The 12,158-nt window shown below is 35.5% G+C and overlaps 1 non-coding gene across 1 annotated transcript; it reads left to right on the forward strand.

The window, feature by feature from the left end:
* Positions 1-8,295: 8,295 nt before the first annotated feature.
* On the forward strand, positions 8,296-8,367 carry TRNAK-UUU (transfer RNA lysine (anticodon UUU)). Its single transcript has one exon. It is a non-coding gene; the product is annotated as a tRNA-Lys (tRNA).
* Positions 8,368-12,158: the final 3,791 nt, after the last annotated feature.

Raw genomic sequence — 12,158 nt, forward strand, 5'->3', positions numbered from 1 at the left:
TGTAATTAGTTACCATTGCCACCGGATATTTACCCATTTGCAGTGTGAATAAATACATATTACATATGTTTACGAGGGCAAACTTTTTGATTGAGACTGCAGATTTGAATTGAATTAAACTTCGGGAGGAGGACACTACGACCCAGCACTGCGACCTTTCAAGATCTATTACGCTAACTCAAGCTAGTCACATTCTCAAGCCCACACCGTCTGACTACACTAAGGATCGCTGCATATCCAGGTTTCGAGCAGGCAACACCACACGTCCCTAGGTCAGCTCCGTCCGTGCGTAGCCAGCCGCAGTTCGGGGAAAGTTATGGAATGATGACGGAATGGGGAAGTGTTGACGAAATGACGTAGATGAAACTACAGATATTTACGCGGAACTCAGAGACCTGCGATGCGTAAGCAATTTAATGATACTCTGTATACCACAAAACAAGTCAATAAACTGTAGCATTATCGATGTTGAATAGCGAACGCCTCCTTTTCCAATAAAGTGCTGTTTGCTTGTTGACTTTGAATATAATGAAATGTAAATTTATACTGTCGCGTAATTTATTCGTCGAAGTTTCCCGAAAGTTTAAAATGGCATTGACTGTTATGTTTCATTATTTAACAAAGTCTGTTGTACTGTAAAATAAATACATTATTCGTATTTTACGTAATATTTTTCTTATTACGGCACAGGTAAAGTCCACTTCGTCGTGAAATATTTATTGTTCCTACCTTAGTTGGCGTAACAGGATATTACCGTAGAAACGAAGTTTGTTTCTTCAAAATTTGCTTGTTTTATATAGAATTTCGTAGGTGTGTCACTAGTAATTCATGAGATATTCGAATGAAAATGGGAGATTGTATGATATTATCGAGAAAAGGCGACATTAACTTAATATAAATTTTAAACTCTAGTGTAAATTATTCGTCAGAGTTTTTCGGAAGTATAAAATTGTTCTGAATGGCATATTTCATTATACTTCAAAGTCTATTGTATCGTAAGAGAAAGATATTTTATGTCATATCCTTTTCAACTACCGTACAGGTGATGTCAACTACGTCGTACAATAGACCGGTATTTATTGTTCCTAACTTACTGTCAGTTGACTTGGCATTATATAAGCATAGACACGAAAGTTTATCTCAAAATTTGCCTGTTTTATGTAGGACTTTGCAGGCGTATTAAACCCACTTGTAATTTAGGAGATTTTCGAATGAGAAGGGGAGATTGTATGACAGTATCGAGAAATGGAGAAATGAATTTAAATTTTAAGGGGAGAAGACCGTATTTTTTAAACTTTTTTCTATTTTGTGTAAAATTTTAATTTTTTGTATGTAGAGAGCTAATGGTTATAGCGAGTGAACCAAATATAAATCCATGTTGAATCTTTCGTAGACTACTCTTAACACGTGAATATAAATAATATGAAATATACAGACACACTAAAACACACCCTAATCAAATTCTCAACATACAGATCAATTTCAGAACACACGCACACACTATTTGACACAACTCTTCATCACACGAAAGCACCCACACAACGGGCAGCGAAGTTGAGATAGCGCCGAGATCTAGTAGGCTCTGAGGATGGTGTCAAGTAACACCGAAACAGCTGTAAGCCACACATGCTTACATAATTAACACGAGTAAGATCGCCATTTAATCAGTTATTCAAATATAAATGTTAAAAAAAATATTTGGTGGCCCAGATTTGAAAAAAAAAACCCAATGCAGGATTTTACTAAAACCGATATATCTAAGACATTTCTAAAGATAAATTCAAACAGTTTTTTACATTTTACTTGTAAACGCATACTCTACAAACTGCCAGTAACATAATTTTGATATTAGTCCCTAGATTTGTAAAATAAACCATTACAATTTAAGAACACTTCTTATTATCATTTTTTGCAAACAGACAGACATATTTTTCAAATGAAATTAATAACATAGATCTGTTACAGAGAAAAATTCCCTAATAGACTAGAGAATGTGTGTTCTAAATTTCATACCTTTAATAGTTCGGAAATTATAGCCATTTTTGTCTGGAAATGTAGCAAAAAATGAAGTTACCGGAAACAACAATCAAAGGGGCGTGTGATTTAAAAACCCAGAGCGCAGGGGCTTTAAAAATGATGTCTCCACATCCGATAAGGGCATAAATATCCACAAAATATTGTGCAATGTATTCCACACATATCACAGAGTGTTTTAAAGAAACAATTTTTTTTTTGAGAATTTACTGAGTTTTTAACAAAAAAAAAAAAATACCATCCTCTCCCCTTAAACTCTCGTAAAGAAATAGAGGATCTAGAAAGAAAAGGAAGATATTTAATGTTCCGTGAAGAAAAATTTTGAACTAGACAAATAAGAAAAGCAAATCCATATGGTTGACAGAGGACGAAATTGGAAATGAAATAACAGACAAACAAGAAATACTAAACAAATGGATGAAATACTCGTATGTAGAAGAGTTATATGAGACAGGAAATCGTCCAGATGACTTGGCCATAGAAGACGAAGCAACCGTATCAGAAGACGAGAAAGGATTTTAAATTTTAAGGGAAGAATTTGAACTAGCGCTTAGGGAAATCAAGACTGGGAAATCAACAAGATTTGATGTAATCCCTGTTGAATTAGTGATATGCTTGGGTGAAAAGAAGAAGGAAATTCTACAATTATGTATCGAAATATATGAGAAAGGCGAATGGCCTGAAGATTTTACGGAGACAGTGTTGCTTCAAATACCGAAGAAAAATAATGCCAAGAAATGTAACGAGTTCAGGACTATCAGCCTCATATCGCACTGAGCGAAGATTCTTCTGCGAATACTGAATCGACGTTTATATTCTAAGATGGAAGGACAGTTGGAAGAAGAGCAGTTAGGCATCAGGCAGCGATAAGATACGAGAGATGCAATAAATGATTGCTGCAAATAATTGGCGTAAGATACCTAGAGAAAAATAAAGTTATGTAGTATTTGTGACTCCAGAAAGAGAGGAGGCTGTTCAGTAACCTTTATATGAAACAAATCAAAGTGAGGATAGGGGAAGAAATGTCAGAAGGAAGTGAAATAGGGAGAGAGGAGTACATCAAGAATCCCCTTTATCACCTACCCTGGTCAACATCTAGGTTGGAGGATTTAGTAAATTGTTTTCAGAACATGAGAGGAGTGATAGTAGGAGGAAGAAAAATGAAGTGCATAAGACTTGCTGATGATATGGCGTTGTTAGAGAAGAGGAGACGATACTAAAGGATATGCTACTGCAGCTAAATGACAGCTGTAAGCAGTATGGAATGAAGATAAATGCAAACAAGACGAAGACCATGGTCATAGGAAAAAAAGTGAAGAAGGTAAACTTGCTAATTCTAAATGAGACAGTAGAACAAGTGGATAGCTTTAAGTACTTGAGCTGTACTGTAAGCAGTAACGTGAGCTGCTGCCAAGAAGTCAAAAGGAGAACAACAGTGGCCAAGGAAGTTTCTAATAGAAAAAGGAGCATCATCTGCGGCCATCTATAGAAAGAATTAGGGAAGAGACTAGTGAAGTGCTTTATGTGGAGTGTATCATTATATGGGGAAGGAACATGGATATTACGAGGAAGTGAAGTGAAGCGACTAGAAGCATTTGTAATTTGGATATGAAGAAGGATGTAGCGTGTGAAGTGAACAGACAGAATAAGAAGAGAGCCGTGTTGAAAAGAGTGAGTGAAGAAGGAATGATGCTGAAACTAACCAGGAAGAAGAAAATGAATTGTCTGGGTCACTGGTTGAGAAGAAACTGCCTTCTGAAGGATGCAGTGGAAGGAATGGTGAACAGGATAAGAGTTCGGAGCAGAAGAAGATATAAAATAAGAGACGACATTAAGATATATAGATGATATGCGGAGACAAAGAGGAAGACAGAAAATAGGAAAGACTGGAGAATGCATTTGGGCAGAACACTGTGAATGAATGAACGTGTAAATTATTCTTTTTTTTTTTTTTTTTTTTTTTTTTCGAAAGCTTAAAATGGTTCTGAACAGTATATTTCATTACTGTTCAAAGTCTGTTGTGGAGTACAAAAGGGAAAATATTACATCATGTTTTTGTAACTATCCTACAGGTGACGTCCTCTACGTCGTGCAGTGTGTATTGTTCCTAATTCAGTAAGATATCATCACGGAAACGAAAATTTTTGTTTTGTTAAGTTTATTTTTGCACGCTTTAACATCTGTGGTCATATCGCGTGTTAGGTTCTGTGGGTATACCACTAGACTGTTGTTACTATTGTTGAATTCCTGTTTTCTGTGTGATGTAGATGACTTGTGTTCATGTAACTAGTTTCAGATTTTGATTAACATTTATGATATTGGTAACTGAGGAGGTGATGAATCATAGTATGTAAATTTCCAATCCGGCATTTGTCTTTGTGACTGAGGGAAACCATGAAAAACCCCAGTCAGATTGGCCGGCCAGAGGTTTGAACCCTGGACCTTCCGAATACGAGTCACAAACGCTACCGTCTACACCAACTCGCTCGGTGGAAACGAAATTTTATTTTCTAAAAATTAACCTGTTTTGTGTAGTTGTAGTTTCAGAGATTTTCGAATTAAAAGGGGAAATTGCATGCCATTATCGAAAAATTTATGAAAAATGAGCTTCATGTAGCGTTTAAATGCTCCAGAAAATGAGTTTAATGCTCAGTGAAATTCATCAAGATATGATAGGTGTGTTGGGAGATGATGCCCCGCCATTTCAAGTGATGAAGCATTAGTGCTGCGATTTTATATTTGGATGACAACACGCGAACACGCAAAGGATGTATGTCGATCATAATTAGTGTGTAGTCAAGAGTGTGTTGACTGTTTTAATGATTTATTAATAATAGGGGATTGTGTCGGTTGAACACTAGACGTATTGCTGAATTAACCGCTTTTCAAACAACACAGTTGAAACTATTCTAGATCATTTTTGTTGGATTACCATCAAGTGTCTGCGAGGTGGGTGCTAATAATGTTTGTTCCGCAAGAAAAGCGTGCGAGAGTGCTCTATTTAGAAGTCAAATATCCTTTAATGAGGCGGGATCGAGAAATGTTTGACTGGTGGCAGATAAAATTTGCCTGGGACCTTTCAATTGAGTACAGGATTGTTTTATGTGCCACAAATTTATGGTAAGGGAACCCTGGCTTTACTTCTCCTCCTCACATAAGCCCACATCGCTCCATATCCTGAGCAAGATTAATCCAGTCTCTACAGTAATATACCAACTCCCTCAAATCCATTTTTATATTATCCTCCCATCTACGTCTCGACATCTCCAAAGGTCTTTTTCCCTTAGGTCACCCAACTAACACTTCACATGCATTTCTGGATACATGCTACATGCCTTGCCCATCTCAAACGTTTGGATTTAATTATTCATTCCTAATTATGTTAGGTGACGAATACAATGCGTGCAGTTCTACATTATGTAACGTTCTCCATACTCCTGTAACTTCATCCCTTTTAACCCCAAATATTTTCCTAAGCACCTTATTCTCGAACACCCTTAACCTCTGTTCCTCTCTCAAAGTGAGAGTCAAAGTTTCACAACCATACAGAACAACCGGTAATATAACTGTTTTATAAATTCTAACTTTCAGATTTTTTGACAGCAGAGTAAACGACAAAAGCTTCTCAACTGAATAAAAACAGGCATTTTCTATATTTATTCTGCGTTTAATTTCCTCTCGAGTGTCATTTATATTTGTTACTGTTGCTTTAAGATATTTAAATTTTTCCATCTCTCTAAGGATAAATTTTTATTATTTCCATGTTCTCGTCACGAGACATAATGAAAATCATGTAGGCCTACTTTAATTTTTTTTGGAATTTACTTCCAAACCTATCTCCTTACTTGCTTCAAGTAAAATTCCCGTGTTTTCCCTCATAGTTCGTGGATTTTCTCCTAACATGTTCACGTCATCCGCATAAACAAGCAGCTGATGTAACCCTTCAATTCCAAACCTCTCTGATTTTCTCTACTTTCCTAATGGTAGGCTATATATATTTTTTACTTGGTTATTTAACGACATTGTATCAACTACTAGGTTATTTAGCGTCGATGAGATTGATAATAGCGAGATGGTATTTGGCAAAATGAGGCCGAAGATTCGCCATAGATTACCTGACTTTCGCCTTACGGTTTGGAAAAACCTCGAAAACACCCAACGAGGTAATCAACCCAAGCGGGGTTCGAAGCCGCGCTCGAGTGCAACTCCGGATCGGCAAGCAAGCGTCTTAGCCGACGCTTTTATTGTCTAAAATGTGAAAACGCGGTTTTCTTCATTATGCTGCGTGGAAAGCCGGTGTTCTGGATGTTCTGTACTTTATCTTTCTAATTTTAAAGATCGTTTGAAAGGGATTTAAGTCCATTCCTGAGATAGTTCGTGACTTTAAAAACAGACAACAAATTCAGAAATGCCTGTTCTGTATTCCCGATATAATAGTGAGAAGACATCGTAAATCAATTTTCTGCTGGTACTTACGAAGAAAGCGTATAATCATCTAGTAGATTTTAAACGTCTTTACCCATAAATTTTGCTTTAAATAGACCATAAGTTCGCAAGTTCACGTGTTATGATATCACAGGAAGTTCTAATGGACCAATTAACACCATCGGTTTTAATTTTGCAATAGAATTCAATGCAATATATCAAGCAATTTCATGTACCTATCCTTGTCCCGAAAAACAGGAGTCTTTGCTCTCGAGAACAGAGGAAAGTCACAGTATAACAATTTTGAAGGTGAATTCTACCGCATAAATAAATTTTCCGCCGTGATGCACAGTTCGTAATAGTGAATGAGCGACTTCGAAATTACTTTGAGGTAGGGGACATGGGTTTGAATCCCACGAAAGGAATTAAAGTTTCTCCGAAATTATATCGTGCCAGAGAAAAGTATTATAAGTCGCTAATAGCACATTTTGAGATACGCTCATTTAAAAGTTTAGACAAATATGTCAGATCGTGGGGTAATGTGTTTTACTGAACTGAACTCATTCCTAAATATTTTAAGGGGAGAGGACGATATTTTTTGGTGAAAAAATGAGTAAATTTTCAAAAATGTTTTTCTTCTTTAGAATACTCTGTGATATGTGTGGAATGCATTGCATAACATTTTGTGGGTATTTGTGCCCTTATCGGATTCTGAGGCGCCATTTTTAAACTCCCTGCGCTATGGATTTGTAAATCACACGTCCCCTCTTATTGTTGTTTCCGGTAAATTAAATTTAAAAAAAAAATCTTTAAAATATTCTTCGATATGTGTGGAATGCATTGCATAACATTTTGTGGGTATTTGTGCCCTTATCGGATTCTGAGACGCCATTTTTAAACTCCCTGCGCTATGGATTTTTAAATCACACGCCCCCTTTATCGTTGTTTCCGGTAACTTTATTTTTTGCTACATTCCCAGACAAAAGTTGATATAATTTCTGAACTATTAAAGATACATGCATGCAATTTTTGAACACACATTCTTTAGACTATTAGGAAACGTTCCTCTGTAACAGAAGTTTGTTAATTGATTTAATTTTTTAAAATATGCCCGTTTGTTTGCGAAAAGAGAAATAAAAACTGTGTTATTAAATTTTACACATATTATATTATTTCAATGTACCGAAGTACATGTGATATTTCCATGCAGATATTCTGCGTCATCATACGATGAAAGAGTAATGGAACGGAGAAAAATTCTCTCGCGCCAGGACTTGAACCCGGGTTTTCAGCTCTACGTGCTGATGCTTTATCCACTAAGCCACACCGGATACAACTCCGACGCCGGTTAGAATCGTCTCAGATTAAGCTCCAACTCTTGGGTTCCCTCTAGTGGCCGCCCTCTGCACTACGTCATAGATGTCTATGAACGCAGGACCGAAGTCCACACATGTGCTGAGGTGCACTCGATATGAGTGACTAGTTGGCCTGGATCTGACGGAATAAGCGCCGTCTTAAATCACGAAGTGATTTACGCATATCATATATATTATATTATTTTAATGTGCCGAAGCACATATGATATTTCCATGCATGTATTCTGCGTCATCATGCGATGAAAGAGTAATGGAACGGAGAAAAATTCTCTCCGGCGCCGGGACTTGAACCCGGGTTTTCAGCTCTACGTGCTGATGCTTTATCCACTAAGCCACACCGGATACAACTCCGCGCCGGTTAGAATCGTCTCAGATTAAGCTCCAACTCTTGGGTTCCCTCTAGTGGCCGCCCTCTGTTGGAGCTTAATCTGAGACGATTCTAACCGGCGTCGGAGTTGTATCCGGTGTGGCTTAGTGGATAAAGCATCAGCACTTTGAGCTGAAAACCCGGGTTCAAGTCCCGGCGCCGGAGAGAATTTTTCTCCGTTCCATTACTCTTTCATCGTATTAAATTTTAATTATTTATTTTACAAACATAGGGACTAATATCAAAATTCTGTCACAGGCAGTTTGTAGAGCATGCTTTTGCAAGTACTTTGCAAAAAACTGTTTGAATCTATCTTTAAAAATGGTTAAGATATATTGGTTTTAGTAAAATCCTGCATTGGGTATTTTTTTCAAATCTGGGCCCCCAATTTTTTTTTCAAAATATTTATATTTGGTTGAGTTGCTACAGCTATGAACTCTCTACATACAAAAAATTAATATTTTACACCAAAATAGGAAAAACGTTTTAAAAAATATCAACCTCTCCCCTTAGTCTTGCTGAATTCAACTAAATAAGAATTCATTATTTTAAGGACTTACACTATTTTGATCAGACAGATTTATCAACTTATACTATTTTATTCAGTTAATTTTATTAATATTTAAGCAAAATTACGTAATTATATGTAAATTATGACAATGAACACACACTTTTTCTGATTTTCATCGCAATATAATATTGATTTGAATACCAATAGTCATTTTATGATGTAATTTTATTTTTTTAAAGTCACTTTAGGATTAGTTTACATTAAAAAGGACAGGCTTAAAAATGAATAAATGTCACGTTATAATGTTGATTTGAATAACAATAATGACTTCGATATAATATTAAATATTTAAGTCACTTCAGTCACTTTAGTTTAAGAACAGCTGCAAACGTCGATAAACTAATAATTAAGTCACACCAGGATTAGTTTACATTAATAAGAACAGTCACAAAAATAACAATGTAGGGGAGAGTTGGGTAGTATCGGACATCGGGTAATATCGGACACTGCGTTTCTTTCATCTACCACCAGATGGTAGTACCTGAGTGACATGGTTACGTTTCTGTATGCGACACAGAAACGTAACCATGTCATTCAGGTATACTATGCAGATATGTAAAATGTATCATGTAAGTTTATGTTAACAGTGAGATATATTCAACATAATCTTAAAACCCAGTAATCAACATGAGATTTAAGGGATAACAAATTGAATTGGATTCTGTCAGTTTTGTCACTTCTCAGAACTGACATTTTTGTGACATTATTGTATAAATTGTAGAATAAAATAAAATTCTCTTTTAAATAATCGTGGCCAGTTACGTAACACTGATCTACACATTAACGTACAGAAAAAATAAAGTAAATAAATACACAATTTGAAATTATCTATGAAACGTATCTCATTTTGTCGGTTTTGTGAATTTTAGCCGTATCGAAAATATATGTTAAGTGGATCAGTCATTATTTAATTATGGGTAAAGAAATTTTTAGAAATTGTGGCTCTTTTATGACAACTTGAGCAGAACATAGAAGGTCAATCAGATGACCTGAATTGCTATCAACGAATCGCTGTAAAGTTCTCTGAATTGAACGATATGCTGCAGTTAATTATAATTTGTACTTGCTGACTGCACAGTAATTAAAATTATGAATTATTCTATGCTGCGCCAACAGTAATGTGCATATCAAATTTTAATATAGAGATTCGAAGTACGGAACGTATGGGCTTAACTGTTAAAGTTGATGTATTGTCTAGTTATTTCATAAAGGTGGTACTGCGAATTTTTTCTTATGAAGTGAAATAAGTGAACTGATTGCCATATTATTGATGTGTTAAAAGTTGTAGACCTTGTAAGATATGTAAAGAAATGTCGAAGTAGAATAATGAAGAGACACGTCTCCTCAAACAGTGGAAGATTGTTTGACAGACAAGTGTGATGCAGGGATAACATTTATATATCCGAATGAACATTATATTATAACTAAACAGGTCGAAGCTTATAAATGAGGCGTGTAGTTGCAAAATCAGATACGTCACTTTTTTTCGAAAATGAGTTAATGTTATGATTCGTATCTTCATATGATTCTACAACTGCTATAGTACTATTATACCCCAAAACCAGATACATCACGTGGATTTGTATGATGAAAGAATAGTATTGGTTGCAAATTCAGATGTCATGTGAGTTTGTTTCCAAAACCAGATACATCAAGGATTTGCTCATACGTTCATTGCGCATCGGTAGATTTCCCGCGCAGAAGCAGATGAAAGAAAAACGGCAAGATGTCATCATTAGCCCTAACAAGTAAACAGATATTTTCTCTAATTTTGGAGCAGTAATAACTTTGTCAGATAAAACATATGCCAGGAAAAAAAAAACTGTTTCCAATACAGTGCGGCCACCAGCTCAGTGGCACTTACTATGTAAAAGATTTTTCTTTCAGTGAAACAAGAAGAAGGATGACGTCCTGGTGAAGGATGAAGTTCACCATAGAAGTGAGTCTGGTCAATACAAGAGCATTTGTTAGAAGAACAAAAAAATAATAAATATTGCATCACCAATCATAATGCTGGCAGGAGTATAATTTTACAATTAAAAATAAATGATGTAACTGCTTTGCTGAAAAAACATTTTGGCAATGACTGGAAATCACTTCACACATTATCCTACTATGCTCGTATTGTTAACAGTCTGGAAAGCTTGGATGAAAATCAAATTTCTTCTATGAATGAAGAAGAAAATGTGTGTTACAATGAGTGTGAAATAGGTGATCTGGTTGTTTAATAATTCACTTTCTTTTGTGATGATGAAAATGTAACAATTATGACAAATTAATTGTAATAATGTAACAGTGGGTTTAAAATAATACATTGTATACAATAGAATCGTTTTTTTCCTTTCAAACCAAACCAAATGCTTTCAATCATTTCCAAACCCAGATAGATCACAGAACAATTTTCAAAACCAGGTACATCAAATACATTTTCTCTATTATCTACTAATTATGCAGTAATGTCACCGCCACACGTCATGGAACATTACAATATTCCATAACAAATGTATCCTCCAAATATTAACATTTTATCTCGTGGTGTATAGGAGTTTTACATTTTTCTTTCATACTCAAAATTATGTTTTAGTGATGTATCTGATTTTGCAACTAAACGCCTCAAATGTGTTCCAGCACTGAACTTAAATCATCGGGTCTAACACAAGAACACGTAATCCCGCGACGCATTTTCTCGTGTGCGTCATTTCAGAGACAAAAATAATCATGTAAGTGTGATGGAGGGGAGAGAACTGGTTACGATTGATAAGTTATATCCGACTTTTGTTACTGGTTATATTAGCACTGGAATTACAAGAGAAAAAGATCGAGAAAAGAGAAATTATTATCCAAGTAAATGCTAATCCGCCCATTCCATTTGTACAGGGACATCATTTTATTTTTACTAACATTTTTAATATTAACCTGTCTATACCTTTAGAGAACCGGAAACACCGCTTGCTCCCCCCTCCAAGACTGGAGTTCGATGATACTGGCGTAAAACACAAATCACTCTACTAGGTATAGGATGGAAGAAAAGTAGTTCATCCATTTACGTAAACTAGGAAATATCGCGATTTTGGGTTTGATAATTTTCATTAGGTTTTTCTTTAATCAAAGTACAGTACTGTATTAAGAATAAGTGTTTTTACTCACGAAGTGAGTTATCCATGCGAACGTATTCATTATGCAGTGTATACTGTCTACAGCACATTAGCGTACAATATAGAGAAAGAAGTTAAATTGAAAAATAATCATAATATGAATATTTAAACACAATTTTGAAAATGGTGGCCGTTCATTTCGATACAGGCTTCAGTTCTTTTGTGCATATTATCGCACTATAGACTATTGCATCTAATTCCAATTGCCAGTTTCGCCCTTCGTACTAGTA

The sequence above is a fragment of the Periplaneta americana genome, chromosome 15 (assembly GCF_040183065.1).
Source record: "Periplaneta americana isolate PAMFEO1 chromosome 15, P.americana_PAMFEO1_priV1, whole genome shotgun sequence".
Taxonomy (NCBI): domain Eukaryota; kingdom Metazoa; phylum Arthropoda; class Insecta; order Blattodea; family Blattidae; genus Periplaneta; species Periplaneta americana.